Source organism: Eutrigla gurnardus, assembly GCF_963514095.1.
Source record: "Eutrigla gurnardus genome assembly, chromosome: 1".
Classification (NCBI taxonomy): Eukaryota; Metazoa; Chordata; class Actinopteri; order Perciformes; family Triglidae; genus Eutrigla; species Eutrigla gurnardus.
Window position 1 is genome coordinate 3,598,934 of NC_139915.1, and position 25,564 is coordinate 3,624,497.

The 25,564-nt window shown below is 41.5% G+C and overlaps 1 protein-coding gene and 1 long non-coding RNA gene across 2 annotated transcripts in view; one reads left to right on the forward strand and one right to left on the reverse strand.

Moving 5' to 3' along the window:
• LOC311019224 (CUB and sushi domain-containing protein 1-like) overlaps positions 1-25,564 on the reverse strand; it is a gene marked incomplete at both ends in the record, with an annotated part of 320,797 nt that overhangs the window by 284,831 nt on the left and 10,402 nt on the right. The gene's annotated exons all lie outside the window — the stretch shown is intronic.
• Positions 1,813-2,955, forward strand: LOC311014992. The gene is made up of 3 exons (XR_014597312.1): positions 1,813-2,207; positions 2,750-2,817; positions 2,897-2,955. It is a non-coding gene; the product is annotated as an uncharacterized lncRNA (long non-coding RNA).

Consider the following 25,564-nt stretch of genomic DNA (forward strand, 5'->3'; position numbering starts at 1 on the left):
CACACAGCCAGTATCACTAAGCATAAAGTCCGCTAGCTTAATGCTAACGTATAATACCTCAGAAATTAGCATCACCAAGGGCGTAACTTTGAGTTGAACATTGGGGTGGTTGAGATTTCCACCTGTGAAGCAGGTGTGTGTATATATATATACATATTCTTTGGCCACCAGCCACTGCGGCAGGTTTGGGTTTACCAGCCCAGATATATAGTTTGTGCCTAAAATAAAGTTGACCGACTCAGAAAATGCATAAAAATGGGTCTTGAACGTGTACAAAATACACATTAAAGTGTGTGCAAGTGTTCTTGTTAGGACTCATGGTCCTTAATTGTCTCTAACTTTAAGTATTTTGTCCCGATTACAAATGGGTTTGTAGTGTTTCCCACAGGATCTTTGGAGACTATGGTGGGGGGATTGCGATCCTCTAGGGGGGTCCGGGGGCATGCCCCCCGGGAGAAAATTTTGAATAATTTCATTGTAATGCATCAATTTGGTGAATTCTGAGAAACAAAATATGACATATCAATTACTGACCAATTTCTTACAAACTGCTGGTACTGATACAAATGTTGACATACTAAATGGGGTTGAGGAGTTTAAGCATTCAAGAAAAGATGAGAACAAAAATGACTAAAACACAATTCGTTTATTATTATTATTATTATTATTATTATTATTATTATTATTATTATTAATAATGATAATGATAATGATAATAATAATAATAATAATAATAATAATAATAATAATAATAATAATAAAAGTGGGTGACTATTCCTCAGCCTTCCTTGGTGTTTTGGTTTTGACTGAAGCCTCGTTCACATACGTCGTCACTCGCCCATCTCTGAGAGACAACTGTCAATGAATGTGAATGTGTTCTAGCGGAATGTGGACCAGGACAGGCGATGCGATGTGGTCGATCGGAGATAAAATAATTTTAACTTTCTGCGATGCGAGTGAAGCGAGTACCAATCACAATGTAGAATAGAGATGATTGACAGTTGCCGTCAACAGAGAGTTCCACAGAGAGTTGTCGCTTGAAGTCGCCGCTGGCGGCAGTGAGGTTTTTTTGCCAGCGAGTAGAATTCAGCGAGAAAGCGAGTGACGGGCGAGTAGCGACGTATGTGAACGGGGCTATACGCGCACGCACTGTCGAACTCGCCGGCTGGGGGGGGGGGGGGGGGCAACCGTGAGTGGTGGCACTGGAGCCCTAGCAGTAGCTACCTCCTGTTGGGAAGATACTTTTATTCTTTTGCTTTTTTTCGCGTGCTTTCTTCATACCACCGCTGATGCGGGGAGAGACCTGGAGAGACCGGGAGAGACAGTAGAGAAGCGCAGGTCCGGCAAGGTGGGCGAAACCAAATCTCAGAGCGGGAGGGGGCACAGACAAACGTCACTATTTTTTACTGCAACGGCTGTCACAGCGGTGGCAGCGCCGGTCTACTGATCTGATCGCCCAGGGCCAACCTCTGTCGTCATCCCGGGGGAGAAAAACGAGCCAAGTAACTTATCCGCACGCTTTTAGAGGTTTGCCGCTGGCTGGTTAAATTCTTTTTATTAGATTAATGTTGGTCTCATTGATGAAATCTAACAACTGTGGCAGTCGCATTAGTTTGTCTGAATGAAAAGTGTGCAGGGCTGCCTTTGGGCTTATGTTATCAATCGCTCTGGCTACGTTGTCCCGGTCCGAGGTGCCTGGAAACTTAAGGCCCGCCCTACTCTGCTCTGATTGGCTATAACTCCTTGGTTACCCTGAGTACCATTGGTAGTTGGAACTATCACTTTAAACGACTGGTTACAGTTAAAGGGGCCCTATTATGCTATTTTTCCACAAGTTAATATAAGTTATTGATGTCTCCAAACCTGGTCTTTGAATTCCTCAACTGGAAAAAACAATCGGAACATGTATTTCGGAGTGGATCACACTCCTCATTTTCAGCTTTTTTACCCCACTTTTTCAAACGGGTGATTCTGTCGGGGTGTAGCCTTATGCTAATGAGATCACCCCCGATCCCGCTCCTACTGAGGAAGTGGTTGTGTCTCTCCGCCCCGTGCTGTCCGCGTCCAGCTTGTTGCCATGGTTATGGTTCTACGCTACAAACTAACAGCGGTCCAGCCGTACCGCTTCGAACCGGACTCCGACCCAGAACCAGGACCAGCTCCTGTAGAACTTCTACGCCGCGGATGCAGCAGGACGTTTCTGAATGGTTAGTTAACATGTCTGTAACGTTTTGGACGGTAACTCGATGTGTGTTAGCATAGCTAGCGCTAGCCACACTGACGCTAATGCTGCTTTCTTCGCTCTATAAGAAACGTATCTGTGAGCTATTTAACAACAATTAATATCGTTAGTAGTGCCATGTTGTTGACAGTTCACAGTTGCATGTTTTCCAAATGGGGACGTAACATTATATTTAAACGGATGAAAACAGCGTCCTGTATGCGGGCAGTTTGTTTGCATCACATTAACGGGATTAAAAACGTCATCCTCTACACATAAAGATATACAAGCAACAGGATTTGGTCAGTATCATGTTGTCCTCCAGAATTATGTGTTGGATTGTGAATCACAGGCTGTGTGCTGTGTTTTATAAACGTGATTGTGCTCCATCTCAACATTACGTGCCAAACTTACGGTTACAAAATTCAAACATGAGGTTTACCTCAGCTTGTCAGCAAAGTCAGTCAGGTTACCATATTAACAAGATTTGTTGTTGAAATGCTCAAATTCTGTACTATATTCATCTAGGTGACCATGTGGGAATCGTGCAACAGCCTTCAGACACCGAACACGTCTGCTGCATGGAGACACCACGGGTAATGTTACTTTGTTACACCAAGTTGTCTGTTGAGATTATTATTCACATAACATGACGGTTATCATGATTCACACTAGGTAAGAAGACGGATGCAGCAGCTGGAGGAGGAAGAGGCTTGCATGGTGGGACATCCTGGTCGTCTGTCTGAATCTTCTCTCTCCAAAACGCATGAAATATATATACAGCTGGTTATGGTGCTTTACACGTAAGAGGAATACAGTAGTCTGTTGTTTGTTTATAAATTGTGTTTTATAAAAAATAAATCCCTCTATGCAACATATTAAGCAGTCTTCCTGACCGTTACTTCAGTAATATTAACCATGACACATTTTACAATTACTGTAAAGACTTTATTGTCAAATTAATCAGCAGTTGAAGTTCACAGTTATCTCAGAACACAAACGCAAACTGTTTGTGGCCGACTCTGCAGGGTCATATCAAGCTCTTCTGAAGTCAAGGAAGAGCTGCCCTCCAAAGTATCCTCCTCCTCTACCGGGTCCAGGCTAGCTCTCTTTGATGGTCTCCGGAGTGGTTGTGAAACGGGTCTGGAACCATGGCTGTGCCAACACCAAAGTCCTTGCAGGACACAGTAGCTGTAACAGAGTTGTATGGAGGAATGAAACCCATGATATCACATAATAGAAATACACATCTGCACAACTACTAGTAGTTGCTGTTAAACCTGATCTCAAGTAGGCTACATGTCAGGATACACACCTTTACTTGGGTAAGGAGCCTGTAGTCCTCCTAGACAGGTGAGTGCCAACAGTAGCTGTGGTGGCTCGGTGTGGGACGCTGATGTGAGCTGCTGCTCTGTAAGCAGACAGACAGTCAGACAGACAGTCAGAGTTTACCACTACATCTGAAATGTGGAACACGTTACTATTTCACTATAACTGATGTGGTGACGCACCAATAGCTCGTAAAATCCTTCGTTAGCGGTGCAAAAACAAACGTTTGGTGACGTCGTCTTTGCATCGGCGTGTAAACAAACACAGATCAGCTGCTCTTGCTGCCGCATTCAAGCTACAAAACGTTCCCAAGCAAACTGATGTCTAGCGTTATTTTACAGGTTTGGGCCCCCGCAGTACTACGTAACGTTAACAGTCCTCAATATCAATACAATGGAAGCTTTTAACGCAACACGCCAATGCTAACTTTAGCGCAACACGCCAATGCTAACTTTAGCGCAACACGCCAATGCTAACTTTAGCGCAACACGCCAATGCTTAGAAAGAAACGGTAAACTGTAACACGGCATGTTACACAATATTTAGAAACTTACTGCTTCAGTGTCTGTGGTTGGCTCTCGGACTGTCGGTATTGATCCAAACTTTAGCCCCAGGTCAGAGGTATATCCTGAGCTGTAGCGACCCATGTTGTCAAAGCTCCTGTCGGTGAAGTGCGTCTCACACACAAACACACATTTACGGACGTGTGTGCGCACATTTCCATCGTAGATGCTCCGACGATGCCAGTAAATATCAGCAATTGGACTGCCAACTCGCAAATTTCCGTTGATTTTGGCATTTTGGTCCACTGGTTTGTATGTACATCACACTGACAGCCAACAGGTATGGGGCTTATGTGGGCGGGACCACACAGGTGGAGCGATTCTAATGAGCCCAGATGACCCATATAAGGCACAGGAAAATTCGGTGCTGACGTCATTTAGTGGACATTCTGCAAAGCGTTCGTTTATCGGGAGGATTTGTTTCAAACTGAGAAAGTGAAACAGGGAGATGGTGGTCTTTTCTGATACTGTGGGGACTTATTGACACCCCAGGGACCTATTTTAGGGTTGAAAAACATGGAAAAGTCGATTTTTCATAATAGGGCCCCTTTAAAAAAAAAAAAAAAAACACTTCACCAAAATATTGCTACGCCGGATTTCCGGCACCGTGCCGGAGGTCTTCAAGCCCTGCTCACTGTACCTCACTGTACATCACTACATCACTGTATGTACATCACTGTACATCTCTGTTTTGGCTCCATACATACAGAGGGCCACTTTACTGAAAACATCTGTGGGCATTTGATTAACTGCTGATAATAATCTAAATAACTGTAAGACCCCATGATGGCCCTGAACAGCCCGAGACTGGGGTCGGAGAGGAGCGCTGGCGACCCAGCAATAAATGCACGAGACTTCAAATTACGTTTTAGATAATAATAGCCGGTTAATTGGCCAATTAATCATTTAAAAAAATCATTAAACTATCTGCTGACCTCCACTACAGAAGCCATTTGGGAGGTACAATCCCTCATGTAGCAATAACTCATTGCAAGTTTAAAGGACAAATCGGTGATAATTTGGCTAAATACATATATTGTATACTGTTTTTAAGCATTTATGTAGATAACATTTACAGGTGAATGGATGTAGAGGTATTAAGAGATTTAAAGACCATATATTTGAAGGATTGTTGACACTGGACAGCACATATCACATATGCTAAATCAATCACTACATTATTTTGCACGGATGTGTGATCATTTTCTTGACAAATGTTACAAATTAATATTCATGAACTGAACGAATTGCTTCCCACTGCAAGGACAAAGACTTCACTATATGCTTGCTATTCCAGACGTTGTTGTATTTGCCTGTCGATGACGAGGTAGTTTATTCTGTCCGTTTGTAGCAATGATAAAAGGTATAAAGTAAGTAATAATACAGTTGATTAGAAACATCCAGAAAGGCCCTGCAGATGAGGTACTTCTACTTTATGAGGAGCTGTGGATTTAGATCGTTGACCGACGTGCCGCTCAGCAAGATTACCTCGAGGTTTTACAAATATGTTCAGGAAATATCTGTCAAACCAAATTGTTGAAGGCTCCATGAACAAATAATTAAACGAGCCCATGATCACTATTTTCACCAGCAGCTTTGTATGTTGAGTTATCTGACTGACACACACACATCCACAAAATTCAAAGTAAAACACAAGTGAGTCGGCCCTAGATCTCTCTATAAGAGCTGCATTGAGGGCCACAGTAATATAGCGCTGCCTGGCCCTGAGGCCTGTGATCAGCAGCCAAAATGTTTAAAAACTATTTAAGACACTGATGAATGTGTGCATCTCCTGATGTGACGCCTGCTAGTAATGGAGCATGGAGGGAGTAATTAGCTTTAAATGAGATTCTGACATGTGGAACAAACACCTTGACAATAGCCGGGAGGTGGAATGAAGCAGCAGACCTTTGTTTTGAGTCAGCTTTCACATGTTCTATTTCTGCAAGTTCAACAAAGCCTTGATAGCATTGTGTCAAGAATATAAGCGTAATACAAGTCTGTGAAGTTGTATTATATGAGTAAAAATCAAATGTGATACAAGTTTAGCATTTACAATCAACAAAATCCAAAAGAGGGGTGTTTAAAAGGAATCATTTCAAATTCAAACACAGCTCTATCTTTCAGAGCATTGTTATATATAGCTGGTATGTTGCAGGGTTTGGTGTCTTTTAATTGCACATTACAGCTCTAATGACAAGAAAATAAGATATGGCGTTGTTCAAAACTTAGATACTTGCCCATTAATTATTGGTAATGAGTGGAGCTGGGATTTACGTGCCTGAAATTAAACTGTAAACAAACACATGTGTGTTCACACACACACACACACACACAGCGAGTTTAAATAGAAAGCATTCTAAGTGCTTGGAGCTTTCCAATGCTGACACAACGCCACTCTGAATCCTCTGAGAGTTACAGAGCTGAATGTTTCCCTCCCGAAACCCAACTCTGGGTTTTAAACAGAACGGGGTTTCCATCAGGGCGCCATCATTTCTTTCTTTTACACAAAAGACTGAAGGGAAACAGAGATTAGAAGAAGGGTTCATCAATGATGTTAATCCACTTCCATCCTTGATGGAGATTCCCAAAACACAGCTGGTAAGATGAGCTGAGTCATATGACAATATATACCACATGAAGATGAAACCGTGTCCATCATTTGGCATCAGTTAGCAAAATTGGCCATGATGCAAAATGAAGGCCTAGTTGGAAGGTAGGTGTGGCCTGAGCAAGGGGCCCAAGTAGGGTGTAGAAAGTGGGGAAGGGTCATAGGTCGCCCCACGTTATGCCCGTTCTCCGCTTTGGGTCGCAGCTGTTGTGATTCCATTGAAAGGTGGTCTCAGGTGTTTCTTTTAGGGGTATAATCCAGGAATGCAGCCAATTTATCAAAGAATACTGGTTACATTCCGAAAACATTTATTATTATTTATGGACACACACTCAGCTCTCTGTATCAGACATTCAGCAGAGCTACTTTCACACAACAGCATCGCCTCTCTTTCCCCTACACACACACACACACACACACACACACACGTAAATAAATACATAAAGTTTCACAGAGTCTTTATATCTGAGCTGAAGCAGTCTGTCAAGTCACATAAAAGACTTTGAGTTTGCACATGCACACACACGCCAACAATTTTCTGTCTGTGACATAATTGCAGAAAATAACGCTAGCAGAAAATCGTCACCCTCTCCTGTGTCTCTATAATTGTGTCTATTGTCTGCTCTTTTTCTGTCCTTCCCGTTTTCCTTGTCATTCTCCTCACCCGTCGGTCTCACCCCGGCCCAGAGTGTTGAGTCACTCCTTCGGGGTGAGGCAGTGAGTGCAGAACAATCCCTCTGTCTCTGGCCTATCAGCTGTCCTTTGATAGAGCTGCGGTTATTGATTAAAATGTCTGAGAGCTCGGCCTTCTGGGCCCGGAAGCTTTATTCAACCCTCTTCGTTTGCTCTTCACACTCACTCTTCCTCTCAATCTCTCTTTGCGAGCGTCTCCCTGCCTCACCTCCCTCATTGCCTTTGACTTCCTCCACCCCCATTTTCTCTTTCTCTCTATTTCTCATTTGCTTAAGGCAACACTGAAGCTAACCGGCCGGACCACTGCCTGGCAAGTAATAAATGCTGTCATTCCCTCTCACTGTCTGTCACTGGACTGGAGTGTGTGTCAGGATGCATACGTCCTTTGAATTCACTTATCCTCAAATCATATCACTGGGCTGCTAAGTGTTGAATATTAAGTACACAAATTAAAATGTCTTTGAGATTATTATCTTGCGTTTGTCAACGCTGGTGATCATTTTCAGTCTGTTTCCTTGTTAGCTCTGTGGATGTTGGGTCACTCCTGATTAAGAGACAATAAAACAATTAAAAAACAATATTGGGTGGAATGTTGGCTGTATCAGTGTTTCATTAGAGATAATCATGTTTTAATATCATCCATTCTATATCTGAATATAGTTTATTTTGTAATTTTGACCAGATATAGAACATATAATGGGTTTCCAGTTTAAACTGTCAACTAGGATTAACCTCACCATGTATGTTGGAACTGTGTTAATTAATGTGAAAGCTCTAGATTGTCGGTGTGTTAATGATAGAACTCAACAGCACCACATAGGACCGCCTAATTGACCAATCAACTCCTCGCTCACCTCTACCTCGCTCTTTTTCCATGGCAAAGAGTACAAGTGGACAAAACATTCAGGTAGCAGCTTTTCATATTTAATTGGTACTGACCAGCATTTTCACCACTTAAAGAGACCAACGCGGCCTCGCCACGGCACGTCCGACCAGCTGTCACTAATTAACGCTAATTCCATGAGTTATTGATGGCCGTCCAACATTTCTGTCCGAAGCAAGTGTCAGTACTCAGCCAAAGACCTTTTATTATTAGGGAAGCACAGCCCTGGCCTTGCAGCCAATTCCACCACTGTTAGTTCACACACTCACACACACCATGCATAGCTTCATCTTTGACATTAATGTAGAAACAAAAATTAAGAAAATAGTCTGAAAGAAACCCATACATACGTAGTTAAGTTGTTGTGGGCTTTTGTTCTAATATTTAAAAAATATATAATAATTAAAAGGCAAAAAATACAAATAAATAAAAAGCTCAAACGACTGTTAAATGTACGATTGTGACATCCCTACGGTGTACGTAACAAAAGGAAAACTATGACAATACTAACATCTGATCATTTATAACAGAACTATATTGAATGTCAGTAAACATTATCTAATTAGTGAAACGTGTGGAGTCAAACATGTTTGTATACTTCCATTTAAACCACTTGTATTTATAGTGTGCCCATCAGTAATGCATTTAAAATACATTATAATTTAAATAAAGACTGAATCCCTCACTTATCTTTGAGATTTCTCCTCCTTCATTAGCTAAATGCTACGTCTGAATACCTAACGAGCAGATATCAAATGATCTCCTATGTAGTCAGAGATTGGTTAATAAACCCAGACACATACAGAGCCAAGGTGTCTGACATGTTATGTTACCCGGCGATGGTTGAGGTGGTAATAGAGGCGCGCTTGGTTATACGTCTCTAAGCTGCTAGTTAATGGGTTGAGACGCACGTAAAAAAGGGCTGCTCAATACCTGTTATTTTCTCCATGATGAAAAAAGACATTAAGGAAAATTACTGCCATTCTGTTTGGAGAAGATGCAATTACCGACAGAACAGACTTTGAGATGGACAAACACGCAAAGACACCCAAAACCAACAGGAAAGATATCAGCAGAACAATGTGGAACAAACAGGAGTGGTCTCGCAGGCTTTCCGTTGAGCAGCCACATCTCAGAAATCTCTCCCAAACTACACATTAGAGGGTTTCTGCCCACACGGCATGTTGATGGGCTGATTAAATAATGATTCTCTTATTTCCAGTTTCCTGCCTGGTGTCGTGTTGGACTGGAACAGGACAGTCCTCAGTGAGTGAAAGTAGAGGTGTTGTTTTCATTTCTTATTCCAGCTCTGGAGCCTTCGGCTGGTCATATTTCTAACATATTCACTAATAAACTGGTCCTCTCTGTCCGTGTCGGGTGCTCTCAACCTTTGTCTGTTCGTGTCTCGCCTCGTGGTCGGATGCCTTTTTTTGGACATTGATTTGTAGCTTGTTATGATTCTGACCACAACACTGGAAGACACTGGTTGCTGCTTCTCTTTTATAAGTACAGACACAGACACACACACACACAGAATCTCAACAGCCCTCCACTCCTCTTTACTGTATCGTTGCTCCTCAGTCACGTTTTTGTGTTGCTCAGAGGCTCACGGTTTTTGCCAACTCATTGGGTGGTGACGCAACAATGGAAGATGCAAGCAAGCCCTGATCCACTAAAATCTATTCCAGCATCGTTGCTGAATCATCATACAACTACAACCAAGTGTACAGCACGTCTATAAAAGCTTTTACATCGAAAGTACATTGGCGACTTGTTGCACACGGCCATCAGCAGCGATTATTACTTCCCGGCATTAAAATCTGCATTGGATACAGGAAGAATTAAGTTTTTATGTCTGTTCAGTCTCTTCCCTCTTCCACCGAAGGGAGAGCTTGTGGTCAGAGCACAGACCGAATGTGGCCTGTCTCGGATGGATTAGTTGAACTCGACACTCATGACCCCCTGAGCTGCTGGTGGGAAAATGCTAATGATTTGTGATTGAAGTTGGCGTCCCAGAGACTGGCTCTGAATCTGTACAGTTGTTTCACATACAGGATCCTCGTGCAAGGTGGCTTCTTGTGTATTTCTTTATGTAACCAAGTATGTAATGGAGAGTTATTTCTGGAGGGGTTTTTCTCTGTTCAGGCATCGCCAACATTTTATCAGTTTGGGTTAGGGTTAGGGAATGAACTGTGTACCAGCAGGCCTGGTGAAGGTTGATTAAATCAAACATGGCCAACATTGAGCAGATCATTCCACAGGAAAGTGAAATCTGTTGTATTAGATGTCCCCCCCCCCACGTCCCTCTAATAAAGAATACATAAACAGAGTCCTAACCTGAGGCCCTGGGGCCATGGACGTTTTGGAGGCCCTGCCTTCCCTTCATAATATGCAAAGGCAACTTCAGTTCAGAACCCGCCGTCCATGGACAGCTACCGGATGTAATGATAATCAGTAAATACAATCATGAAGACAATACGTCAACAGTAGAGTAAGGTTTTTGTTTGCACAGCAGCACAAGAAGACCAGTCTTTTCAAAACCAGTAAACATCACAGGAAAATAACCTGTATCAATATAAATATTAATCTAGCCAGGGGGTTGCCAGCTCTAGACCTTCTGACCCATACCTGCCCATTCTCCAGTTCTCTCTGCTCGAGAACGACTGAGCCAAAACATAACACAATGAGTATGTTATTATCTGCTATGGTTGTATTATTGACTAATTCCCCTCTGCTTGGTGCCGATAAACTGATGAGGATGACAGCGGTGTCTAGTTGGGATACGGCAAAAACACTTATTGTGCTTATTAACGCTAACTACCTAATATTTACAATGTAGAACTCAGTTAGTGTAGTGAACAGTGCTTATCATGGTGCATGATCAGACCAGTCATTCCAACGGAATGATAGATGATTCGCTCCAAGACCTGAGATATTACTTACTGCTTTTGCAGGACATTGTAAGGATAAATTAACGCATCCTCGTTCTCAACATCCCTACAGTGCTGCGCGTCAGCTCGTCCAGCCGTATGACGACAGGGAAAACCCTGATGTTACATGGTTTTAAGCTTGTGAGGCCCCTGGTACTCAGGCCCAGGTCTTCAGCCCTAACGTTACATGGTTTTAAGCTTGTGAGGCCCCTGGTACTCAGGCCCAGGTCTTCAGCCCTGACGTTACATGGTTTTAAGCTTGTGAGGCCCCTGGTACTCAGGCCCAGGTCTTCAGCCCTGGTAGGCCTAAGCACTGCAGAATTAAGCTGCAATATTTCAGGCCTGTTTCGGCAAATCAGATATGACAATGTGAGCTTAAATTCATATCATAAAACGGCCTTTGACGACCCAGTGTGATTGAGCAAACAACAAGTCTTCATAGGTTAACAACTCACCAATGGATGCATGTCTGCTTCAACTGTGTTCAACCAAAGACGGCATGTAATCACACATTTCTCTCCAATTACTGTTAATGCTACACCAAAAGAATAAAGCTATCAACAGACTAATGTAGTAGCATTTTATGACTACAGACAAAGATATCAGACATCAGATCAATACTGACTCAAATAGCTGGATCCGGGGAAATCGGGCTAATCTATTCAGTTCAGTTTTCAATTCACATTTTTGACATTTTGTTTTCCAAAGTCACTTCCACACAGCGATGCACAAAGCTTCTTAATTAAAGACTAGTTTCACATCGCTACTCTCCATCAGCCGATATCCAGAGCTCATTTCATCACTACACTGCTTGGTTTGTTTTATACACATATTTAATGAATTACAGAGACTTCATTCCAAAAATGGCTGACCATGAGTCCATGCTACAACACTAAACATGGCAGCTGAATACGGTGGTTATGCAATATGAAGATGTAAAACACGTTTGCTCACAGTAACTGATCTCTGGTTTGAGTTATGATGCGTTATGACAGCTGCAAAAAGGATTCAAGTGTAGCAGTCAAAATGTTGCATTAATCTCTGTATTGAAATGTCATTGAACAGTTGAATTATATAGGGCATCAAACCTGTGGTTACACCAGTCACCAGACATTTGACACTCCACGTAGCGAACGTGTCAAATGCCACGCTGTTCCAGGTCGGTGCCCATGAGTCTGAGTCGGTTTAATTGACTCCATCTCAGGTGGGTCTGATCGTTGTGAGAAAGTTGTGACAAGCAGCAAAGAGAGATGCACATGCATACATCACACATGTTACTTCACCTCTCACTATACAGCGATGGATTTAAACATATGTTGTAACTGTATGGGTCCCATCGTCTGCCCAAGCACTGAGCTCTGCCTCTACAAGCAATATCACAATACATAATTTAGAATTTGCTCGAGAGGAAGGAAAAAGCCAGGAGAGGAGAAAAGCATGAAATATGATCACTACTCTTATGATGTGAGGATTCACCAGAAGTAGGCTAGCAACATGACAGTGTTGCCAGCTGCATAAGCATCACTTTACACCCAGTGAGCTTTTTATCATGTTGCTGCAGTGGCTGTTTAGCAGAAAAACTTACTGGGCTCTGCCACAGTGACCTACCATGATGGGATGAACGTTCTCCTGTTTTAAAAAAAAGGATAGGTAAAATGTAATCCATTTTCCTGTTTAAAATTGCAATCAGTAAAGTAACACACTCAATTAAGCACAATAATGCAATCTCATAGAATGAATAACCTCCATAATCACTTTACTCTGGAATATTAGAAGCAAAAAAAAAATGAACAAACTTAAATTTGAATTATAATCATGGTCCAAAGCAGCAGAGCTCCCCCTCCCGGGCCTGGAATATTACCCTGTGTGCTGCCACAGTTACATTTCATTTACAAACACAGAAGTGAGGGCATGTTGATGTTTTACTATTCAAAAGTCTACTTGTTTTTTTTCAAAGAGTTGATTTGAGGCCATCATATGTTAATATGCATATTAATCAAGTCGGCACACATTCAATGAGATTTTCTTAGATACACCAGAAAAGAAGCTTGATTTGTTGCTTGTCACTTTTCGGGATTAATGTCACAGAACGAATGTGTGTGGAGTCAGTAAATCACTGACATGGCTGACAAGTTGGCTGTGAGGAGAGGAGAAGAGAACAGAAGCAGAAGAGAAGATGAAAATATATGACCTTGTCACTCGGGGACAACACAAGACGGATAGCATCACCCTATTGAAGACCCACCTGAACATCCAAGTACTGCTATTGCTTTAGTAATGTTATCAATTAAAAACTAGGCAACGTAGCCTTAATCCTAAAGATATGGAGCTGTTCATTTGTGAAGCCATTACAGATGCCATTATGCATTGGCCCAGGAAACGCAGGCTGGCAAGATAGCCATGACGGGAGCTGCTACTGCTATCACACACCACTTCACCATATAACATCCTGGATGGAAACGTCAGAGTTCACACAGGATTTTAACTTCTCTCTCAACAGCTCTTTGTCATTCGTCACAAAATCCCTTCTTCTTTTTTAATTCATTGAGAAAGATCTACTTGTACAACAGTAAGTCAAAAATTCATGCAAAAAGAGCGGGGAGGCTGGGAGGAGGGAGGCAGGCGGGTTCAGCCAGGAGGACATTATCACGGCAGGCTCCTCCCCCTTTTGCTGAAAAGGTAGATGAGTTTCAACAACACTCGGTACGACCCAACATTAGTGGCACACTGAGCCTTTTTAGTTGATTCAAACAAAAGCTAGAACATAGCCTGTCCTGCAATCATGTGATGAGTGACGATGAACGATACATTAGTAAGCCCCAGGATGGAGAATGGTGAAGCTATCCTTTAAGTCAGTGTTACTCACTGCGCGGCTCGCCATGCCTCAATGTGTGGCTCGCATCAGTGGTAAAATAAATGACATGTACTGTTAGCTGGGATGTAAGCAGATGTGCGTAGCTGGAGATGGCTTTTGGTATTTTGCAGTCGAGGTGGATCTCCTGTGGATCCCTTCAAAAGGCATCGAATACGAGAAGACTCACATCAGCAAAAAGTTCCCACTAAAGTCGAGAGCTGATTGGCTGTTATTGACTGGATAAAGCACATCCCTGATTGACAGCTGGTTATATTCTGTTCTGTGTTCCTCTGCAGCAGCAATGAGTGATTACAGAAAAATACTGCTGAACAGCTCTGCATAATACCCTCAGAGATAGATTGCATGGGGGAAATAATTAGGTAATACTTTACCTTAGCGAAGCATAGAATATTTGAGTGGTTAAAACGAGTCTGCATGCAATCATTCTTCTCCAGCAAGAGAAAAAAAAATGACAAAGGAGTAGAGCGATTTCATCACAGATAAATCGGTATCTGTGTATGTGTTGTCCAAAATAAATTCACTTTCTTTTAAAGAATACTGTGCAGAGAGAGATGCTTGGGTAATTTACAATACATTTGGGTAATTTAAAAATACCTCACATAGCTTGTCCAGGAGAGAATTCTCCAACCTCCTAATCTGAGGAAAAAGCACAGAATAAGAGACCAGCAGCTCTAAGCGATGTCACTTCTATAGGGTCATATAGGGGACAATCACTTTATGTCACTTCTATAGTGTCATATAGGGGACGATCACTTTATGTCACTTCTATAGAGTCATATAGGGGACGATCACATTATGTCACTTCCATAGAGTCATATAGGGGAGGGGACGATCACTTTATGTCACTTCTATAGGGTCATATAGGGGACGATCACTTTATGTCACTTCTATAGTGTCATATAGGGGACGATCACTTTATGTCACTTCTATAGGGTCATATAGGGGACGATCACTTTATGTCACTTCTATAGTGTCATATAGGGGACGATCACTTTATTTCACTTCTATAGGGTCATATAAGGGACGATCACATTATGTCACTTCCATAGAGTCATATAGGGGAGGGGACGATCACTTTATGTCACTTCTATAGGGTCATATAGGGGCCGATCACTTTATGTCACTTCTATTGGGTCATATAGGGGACGATCACTATATGTCACTTCTATAGTGTCATATAGGGGACGATCACTTTATGTCACTTCTATAGTGTCATATAGGGGACGATCACTTTATGTCACTTCTATAGAGTCATATAGGGGACGATCACATTATGTCACTTCCATAGAGTCATATAGGGGAGGGGACGATCACTTTATGTCACTTCTATAGGGTCATATAGGGGACGATCACTTTATGTCACTTCTATAGGGTCATATAGGGGACGATCACTTTATGTCACTTCTATAGTGTCATATAGGGGACGATCACTTTATTTCACTTCTATAGGGTCATATAAGGGACGATCACATTATGTCACTTCCATAGAGTCATATAGGGGAGGGGACGATCACTTTATGTCACTTCTATAGGGTCATATAGGGGCCGATCACTTTATGTCACTTCTATTGGGTCATATAGGGGACGATCACTATATGTCACTTCTATAGTGTCATATAGGGGACGATCACTTTATGTCACTTCTATAGTGTCATATAGGGGACGATCACTTTATGTCACTTCTATAGGGTCATATAAGGGACGATCACATTATGTCACTTCCATAGAGTCATATAGGGGAGGGGACGATCACTTTATGTCACTTCTATAGAGTCATATAGGGGAACATCACTTTATGTCACTTCTATAGTGTCATATAGGGGCCGATCACTTTATGTCACTTCTATAGGGTCATATAGGGGACGATCACTATATGTCACTTCTATAGTGTCATATAGGGGACGATCACTTTATGTCACTTCTAAAGAGTCATATAGGGGACGGTCACTATATGTCACTTCTAAAGAGTCATATAGGGGACGATCACTTTATGTCACGTCTATAGGGTCATATAGGGGACGATCACTTTATGTCACTTCTATAGGGTCATATAGGGGACGATCACTTTATGTCACTTCTATAGTGTCATATAGGGGAGGAGACAATCACTTTATGTCACTTCTATAGGGTCATATAGGGGATGATCACTTTGTCACTTCTATAGTGTCATATAGGGGAGGGGACGATCACTTTATGTCACTTCTATAGTGTCATATAGGGGAGGGGACGATCACTTCATGTCACTTCTATAGTGTCATATAGGGAACGATCACTTTATGTCACTTCTATAGAGTCATATAGGGGACGATCACTTTATGTCACTTCTATAGTGTCATATAGGGGACGATCACTTTATGTCACTTCTATAGTGTCATATAGGGGACGATCACTTTATGTCACTTCTATAGTGTCATATAGGGAACGATCACTTTATGTCACTTCTATAGTGTCATATAGGGAACGATCACTTTATGTCACTTCTATAGGGTCATATAGGGGACGAACACTTTGTCACTTCTATAGTGTCATATAGGGGACGATCACTTTATGTCACTTCTATAGTGTCATATAGGGGACGATCACTTTATGTCACTTCTATAGTGTCATATAGGGAACGATCACTTTATGTCACTTCTATAGGGTCATATAGGGGACGAACACTTTATGTCACTTCTATAGTGTCATATAGGGGACGATCACTTTATGTCACTTCTATAGGGTCATATAAGGGAGGGGACGATCACTTTATGTCACTTCTATAGAGTCATATAGGAGACGATCACTTTGTCACTTCTATAGAGTCATATAGGGGACGATCACTTTATGTCACTTCTATAGGGTCATATAGGAGACAATCACTTTATATCACTTCTATAGGGTCATATAGGGGAGGGGACGATCACTTTATGTCACTTCTATAGAGTCATATAGGAGACGATCACTTTGTCACTTCTATAGAGTCATATAGGGGACGATCACTTTATGTCACTTCTATAGGGTCATATAGGAGACGATCACTTTATATCACTTCTATAGGGTCATATAGGGGAGGGGACGATCACTTTATGTCACTTCTATAGGGTCATATAGGGGACGATCACTTTATGTCACTTCTATAGGGTCATATAGGGGAGGGGACGATCACTTTATGTCACTTCTATAGAGTCATATAGGGGACGATCGCTTTATGTCACTTCTATAGTGTCATATAGGGGACGATCACTTTATGTCAATTCTATAGTGTTATATAGGGGACGATCACTTTATGTCACTTCTATAGTGTCATATAGGGGACGATCACTTTATGTCACTTCTATAGTGTCATATAGGGGACGATCACTTTATGTCACTTCTATCGTGTCATATAGGGAACGATCACTTTATGTAACTTCTATAGTGTCATATAGGGGACGATCACTTTATGTCACTTCTATCGTGTCATATAGGGAACGATCACTTTATGTCACTTCTATAGTGTCATATAGGGAACGATCACTTTATGTCACTTCTATAGGGTCATATAGGGGACGAACACTTTGTCACTTCTATAGTGTCATATAGGGGACGATCACTTTATGTCACTTCTATAGTGTCATATAGGGGACGATCACTTTATGTCACTTCTATAGGGTCATATAAGGGAGGGGACGATCACTTTATGTCACTTCTATAGAGTCATATAGGAGACGATCACTTTGTCACTTCTATAGAGTCATATAGGGGACGATCACTTTATGTCACTTCTATAGGGTCATATAGGAGACGATCACTTTATATCACTTCTATAGGGTCATATAGGGGAGGGGACGATCACTTTATGTCACTTCTATAGGGTCATATAGGAGACGATCACTTTATATCACTTCTATAGGGTCATATAGGGGAGGGGACGATCACTTTATGTCACTTCTATAGAGTCATATAGGAGACGATCACTTTGTCACTTCTATAGAGTCATATAGGGGACGATCACTTTATGTCACTTCTATAGGGTCATATAGGAGACGATCACTTTATATCACTTCTATAGGGTCATATAGGGGAGGGGACGATCACTTTATGTCACTTCTATAGGGTCATATAGGGGACGATCACTTTATGTCACTTCTATAGGGTCATATAGGGGAGGGGACGATCACTTTATGTCACTTCTATAGAGTCATATAGGGGACGATCGCTTTATGTCACTTCTATAGTGTCATATAGGGGACGATCACTTTATGTCACTTCTATAGTGTCATATAGGGGACGATCACTTTATGTCACTTCTATAGTGTCATATAGGGGACGATCACTTTATGTCACTTCTATAGTGTCATATAGGGGACGATCACTTTATGTCACTTCTATAGTGTCATATAGGGGACGATCACTTTATGTCACTTCTATAGGGTCATATAGGGGACGATCACTTTATGTCACTTCTATAGAGTCATATAGGGGACGATCACTGTATGTCACTTCTATAGAGTCATATAGGGGACGATCACTTTATGTCACTTCTATAGTGTCATATAGGGGACGATCACTTTATGTCACTTCTATAGTGTCATATAGGGGACGATCACTTTATGTCACTTCTATAGTGTCATATAGGGGACGATCACTTTATGTCACTTCTATAGAGTCATATAGGGGACGATCACTGTATGTCACTTCTATAGGGTCATATAGAGGACGGTCACTATATGTCACTTCTATAGAGTCATATAGGAGACGATCACTTTATGTCACTTCTATAGGGTCATATAGGGGACGATCACTTTATGTCACTTCTATAGGGTCATATAGGGGACGATCACTTTATGTCACTTCTATAGTGTCCTATAGGGGACGATCACTTTATGTCACTTCTATAGGGTCATATAGGGGACGATCACTTTATGTCACTTCTATAGGGTCATATAGGGGACGATCACTTTATGTCACTTCTATAGAGTCATATAGGGGACGATCACATTATGTCACTTCTATAGGGTCATATAGGGGACGATCACTTTATGTCACTTCTATAGGGTCATATAGGGGACGATCACTTTATGTCACTTCTATAGAGTCATATAGGGGAGGGGACGATCACTTTATGTCACTTCTATAGTGTCATATAGGGGACGATCACTTTATGTCACTTCTAAAACAGCAAACGTATACTCCTCAGTCCTGTAGCAGGCAGGCATGATGGGAAATGAGGGCTGTCGCCATCGCTGCAGTACTCTGATGTTGGCCTGGATTCACGCAGCATCTCCACAGGAAGTTGCAAACTCGTTGTGAAATGCATTGTGGGAAGATTAGTAACGATGACCGTCCTCATCTCTCTTCGTCTTGTGAATAATTGATAAATGCTACAACTTCCACGGCTTACTTGTCTGCCTGATTACAGTGAACAGTGTAAGGCCCCAAAACGATCCACAACTGGCTCCGAGGTGGACCAGCTACTCCTATTCACAGGTCGAACATCCAGTCATTGCATTTGTTTTTCATTCATGTACCACCGTTATTATATTGATGATTATGTCATTGGTGATGCAGGTCAATAATATGCCCTGCATGGTAGGAAACCTACTGGTGTGTCTGTTTTCATGGAACTGATGTTTGGACATATTGAACACCAAACGCAGAAGATGGTAACAGGATTCAATCTCAACGATATCGTTGCTGCTCGGAAGATTAAAGAGAAAGGAATGGGAGGACGAGGAAATACTGCATGTGAACATGGACACTTGTACTCTGAGTAATAATGCAGCCGGCCAGAATTCTCTGACTCCTGTCATGTTGTCATAGCTTGGCGGAGTGGAAGAAAGAAGAGGAGAAAAGATTCGGACGACAAGACCAGAGTCAACAGTTTTGTTCTGCGAGCGTTGCAGTAAGCAGAATCCGACTTATGTCACTGCTGCTGTTTCGTCTTGCTTTCCATGCATTATGAAGTATTCTCAAAAATACAAACAAGGTGGCAACATGGACAGATCTGTCAGCTGACTCTCCACCTTGACCCACTCATGACAGTGTAGAAGTATTCCATGTCATCATAGATACTGCATGATGGAAGACGTGACTGTGAGGCTCTTTGTGATGCAAAATCAGAATAGCAATGGTGCATTCACGTCAAATGCTGATTATTGATATTAGCCTCGGTTAGATAGGTCCCTACATGAAGATGTATAAAACATTACAAGTAAATTAACAGCAGCTTTGAGGGTTTGTATCACTTTAGTTCAGAATAAGTGCATATTACGTATCATGAACAACCATGCAAATAAAAGATGGAAACAGGAAGACATTTAACAAAGAGCTGTGTTAACAGTATTCATTGTCTATTTCCCGTCACATTCATCACAGCATCTATAAAATAACGTGCTGAGAAAAGGCCATACAATCTGCACAGTAGTAATACTTTGTTTTATGTCCTTTCATACTAGAGGCAGTAAAACAGAGGGTAAAGTATGTGAGCTGGTAATTGTTGACTACTCTGATTTAAGGACTCGGGGTGCTTTTCCACTTTCAGTAGGTTTTGATTTAATAGCGTGACTTGGACCTTCCTGGTACCACAGTAATGTTGTGGCTTTATTTTCTCACGTTTTCATTTAACAGGTCTAAGTGGAGAGACAAAGGTCCCAGTCACCACGATGAGCTCATTTTGTAAAGTGCATTTTTCTGGAGAATTGATGTATTAACTCAAACAGGCTAATGCACGGTTAGATTGGAGAGAAATAAGCTACAGCTGCTTTTTAAAGAGAATAATTAGTTAACCATTGCAGTCCAAACCATTCTCAAGTAAGAGTCTTTCAGATGTTATAATTACAATGAGTTTACTCGTCCTTTAAGCACATTTCAGGATTGTAACATGAAGACCGTATTTTACTGTACAATGCAATTCCCAATTAATTAAAATGTATCATTCTCAATTGGCATGCAAGATGACTACGATGACTGTCATCATACACTGTGATTACTAATGGTATCAAATAAGGCTTAACATAACTTTTTATTCAGTTTTTCAATAAAACAACATGGCAGATGACACATTTTACATGACATTCTCAATCTGATGCATTAATCAATGATAACCTCATTCAACTGTACATAATACTCTGATTAACGCATCAGTCATGTTGACAGAGCAGGATGTGGAAATAGAAATACCCTGCTGAGCTGGAATTTGCAGATTGATTCCCTTTGGAGGCTTACTGCATGTAAATGATGTGTTATGCACAGTTAGCAAGATATACAGTATCTTCAGAGGTTTCCATTCATGTCATATCATTATTATTTTCACTCATCTTTTTCAAATGTATAAAAAGGAGAACCGAGTTCGATGGTGAGATCTGGAAGCTTTTAACATCAGAACCAGAAACTTTTTCACCAGCACAAAAATATACCTGAAAACTCCCTGAAGAAGTGTAGCAATTAAATTAGAAGTCATGCAGATTCTACAGGAGATACAACAATTTATAAACGTTTTCTGTAAGAGTTTTCAGACAGACAATGATCTCTGGGAGCGACGGTGCTCACGATGCCATGGTCGATATTTTCCTCCCATTAATGTCTAAAATATTAAATTAAATTATAAAATGATTTTATCAACATTAGAATGGTCACTATACTTTATCATTATTATTAAAAATATATTGTAAATATAACTCATAACTAGAGTTGTTACTGTTCCAAACAGGTGCATATCATTAATATTTGAAAATATGATTGTTAATAACTTACAGGAACAGTGATTGCAATAATCTCCCCCTCTCTCTCAAACACACATGCACAGCAAGTGAAGCGCTGCTCTGGAATTAGTCAAAATAACATGATTTAATCAAACGTAATATGCTGCTTTAATCTATATTCGTTGCCATTCAACCTGTCAAACCCCGTTTTCACTGCAGTCTGTTTATTACTACAGGCAGATTCCCCTCACTCACTACACTGGGTGGGGAAATGCAATCTATTAATCCATTAATCCATACACACTGTTGTTTGCTGCACGGCGCAAACGTCAAAAGCACTTTAGTTTCAGTAAAAAGCTGTCAGTCCGCCTGGTGGAGGCAGGTGAGTGAATCGCTGTCCACTCAGGAAAGCAGGGACAAAAAGTACATTTATATAAAACACAAATACACACAATGATACTGCTGTTACTACTATAACCACTAATGGCATGGACATGCCCTCCCCCCATGCAATGGCATCAGGTATTGGCAATCTATCAAGGTGTCAAGAGGACGATCTAACTCTGATGTCGTGGACATACGAGTGTTATCCAGCTGCTCCTGTTGGGCTCCCACACGATAAGCTTCAGTAATACATATTCATGTCTGATGTGTATGTGTGGTACTGCTCTAAGGTTAGGGAAAGGATTCGCTCAGAAGAGAGCTTTAATATTTTATAATTATATTTTATTATATTATGGTATTCATTTGTAATCTCTTATACATTAATTCACACTTTTCTGTGGGTCATAGGCTTCATAAAATAATAAAGTGCACCAAATTAGAGTTTTGATATCAAGTTATATTACCGTGTACCACATGTATATATTACACGTATAATATGTGATAATCACAAACTCATAAATATGATAATTGGATACAGCAAATTAGGTAACATCAATTACAGCTTCAATGTAACATTATATTATGACAATAGTATGGCAACATGATACACTTGGTAATCTAATGATATACTATATACATATAAATGAAGTCATTAGGCCAGACTGCAGAGAGCTCGTTAGTGGATGACTAAAGTATCGCGGAGGCAGGCTAGTTGGGTAAGTTAGAGTCACCATTGATGGCTGATCTTCAAGCAATTATCCTTTTCCAATATTCCAACCATAATTGTCAGTAAAAGGTCCATCTATAATAAGTAGTTGTGGCTTCCAATCAAAGGCACATTACTGCAGCGAGAAACGGGGACAAAGTGGATCGATTAGACAGGCTGACTGACGGACAGGCTGTCAGCTGACTAATCTCATATGTTCAAAGAGAACGTCTCTAAAGCCACCTTAATAAGACTTCAGACGTAGAAAACGTTGAGACAGGACAGTCTGACCTAAGTAGAAAGTACACAAAACAAAACGATTAGCGGAAAGGAAGCCCGAGGATAAAGAGGCAGCGGTTGGAGCAGTAGACGGAGTAAGATGAAAAAGGTAAATGGGCAGGAGAGGGAGGGAGAGAGCAAGAGGAAGGAGGAGAGAAAAGGACAACAGCTAAAAGGATGAGAGGAAGATCCAGAGAGGAGAGGAGCAGGGGAGAACATTACACCAGATTTGAGTGGAGGAAGTCATTTAGTTAAATTTAGCCATCATTTAGAAAGCTCTTCATGCCCCCTAAACAGCTCCATGGCAGCCGGCTTCTGGAAGCCATAAATGCCTGCGAAAATCAGAATTAGGGAGAGAGGAGCAGGCTTGCTATGTGACACCTCTCTGTTCTCGGTCTTACTCAGCGCTGTGACGTCAGCTGTTTAACAGCATAGGTGTCAAATCTGGCCTCCCTCCTGTTTCTAGCTCTAGGAAGACAGCCTGAAAGAGATACTTGCAAATCTGGATTTTTCATGTATATTCATTATCATTTCTGAATACTGTTGACTGCACGTTAGAGAGGTTGGACGACACAATAGCATGAACACCTGTGCAATGTAATCCCACTTTTATGGAGCTTAAAATGTTCCACTCCTCCCCATGTTGCTGTGCATGCTCACCACTCTGCAATCCCACTGACAGAAGAAAGGGCTTCATGAGAGCAACAGACTGAGGATGATGGGAAGGTTCTCTACATGAACATTAACATAACAGCAAACAGAAAGCTATTGTGGAGTCTCCCTGAGCGGAGCAAGTCGCTCTCCCTCTGTGTGTGTTGTATGTCAGCGTCTCCGTCCTCTCGTCCTTTAAGGCTTAGCGTGTTAGCACTCATAGCCGCTACATTAACATTAACGTGATGTCATCTAGTTGCACCTCTAGATGTTGTACCATACACTGTCCCGTCTCTGGGTGACCACAAACCGTAAACGCAAACGTCTTTATTTACTTTTCTTATTTATATTCCAACCTGCGTGAATTAAAACGGACACCGTTCATCTTATTTGCAGCACCTGCCAAAAATCTTGACTTTGTATGCAATCGTGCCGCGCGGGAAAATTAGTAATCGGCTCAAATCCACCGTAATGGGCAACGCATTCTGTCCAGTAAGTCAACAACCAATTTAAATGAATGGTGATATTGTAAAGATGTAGAATTAAACTAGCCTAGAATCCCGATTGCACAGTCAAACAGGATGATGTCCACAGAATTATATCAAGTGTAATTAATACAGGGTTTTAGATTTACAATTGCTTCGAGTAATTAACTATGCACTCCATCCATTATAAGTAAATTAGGCTTGGATCACAGCAGACTAATTGCATATATGTGGACCACTCGAAGATTGTGTTCATAATTAAGAGAAACTTATACGAGGAAAATGGTGAATGTGGAAAATATCACACATACAAGCCACTGAAGTACTTAAGTATGAGGTCCAATATCTCTGTATTTTAGTGTCTCCTGCCCACCGCTGGTGACGGTCAGGCTGCACATCCGGTCCTCGTTAACGATGCTAAAGCAGTGTGCAGAGTTAAGTTCTCTTCTTCATGAGAGATGATAACTCTCTGATCCCTCACATGTTGGATCTTCATATATGTATTGTTATTATTAGGCTGCGTGTGTTCATATCTTCTTTGTGATGTCATCATGTTCCCATGTGGGTGTCGGTGCATCCCGTCGCTGTGCTGTAAGCTGCTTTGGCACTAGCAGTAGCAGTGCTATACTGCTGCAGCTAACGCTAAGTCTTTGAGAGATAATGGCTTATTGTCTGCTTCCCCTCAACCATCAGCAGATTAGAGGCATGTAGACACACCAGCTCTCCGCTCTCTTCATTTCCTTCTCCTGTTTTTCCTCCGCCTCTCTCCCTCTACTCCTCTTATCTCACTTCTCTTCCCTGTAAGTCTCCCCCCCCCCCTCCACTCCCCATATCATTTTTGAACATGGTCTCTCTATTTTCATACATCATCTTCTTTCTCTCCACTGCAAGAAACACAAGAAAACCGCCGTGTCAGCGACCCACCACCACACATTCACCCCACCACACTCTTTATCATGAGTCCGTCTGTCTGTGGTTCCGACCAGAACGCTGTTTAACACACCAACAGTGGCCATCTGACATTTAGACAGACAATCTACGGAAATGGCCGTGGAAAGAGAGGAGGAATTAGGCTAGAAAGGCACGGAGAATGAAACAGCAGACGAAAACAAGCAGCGCTGAGCTGCGGAATTGTGAAAATGGTGGAGGATGAGACAGTTAGAGATACTGAGAGAAAGAAAGAGGAGAAACCAGGAGGAATGTTGGCAAAGAAACAAGAGAGCAGCGCAGGAAGAGGATAAAATGGCGCGAGAAAATAAAAGGTTGGTTTAGAGAGGAGGAGAAAATGCTACG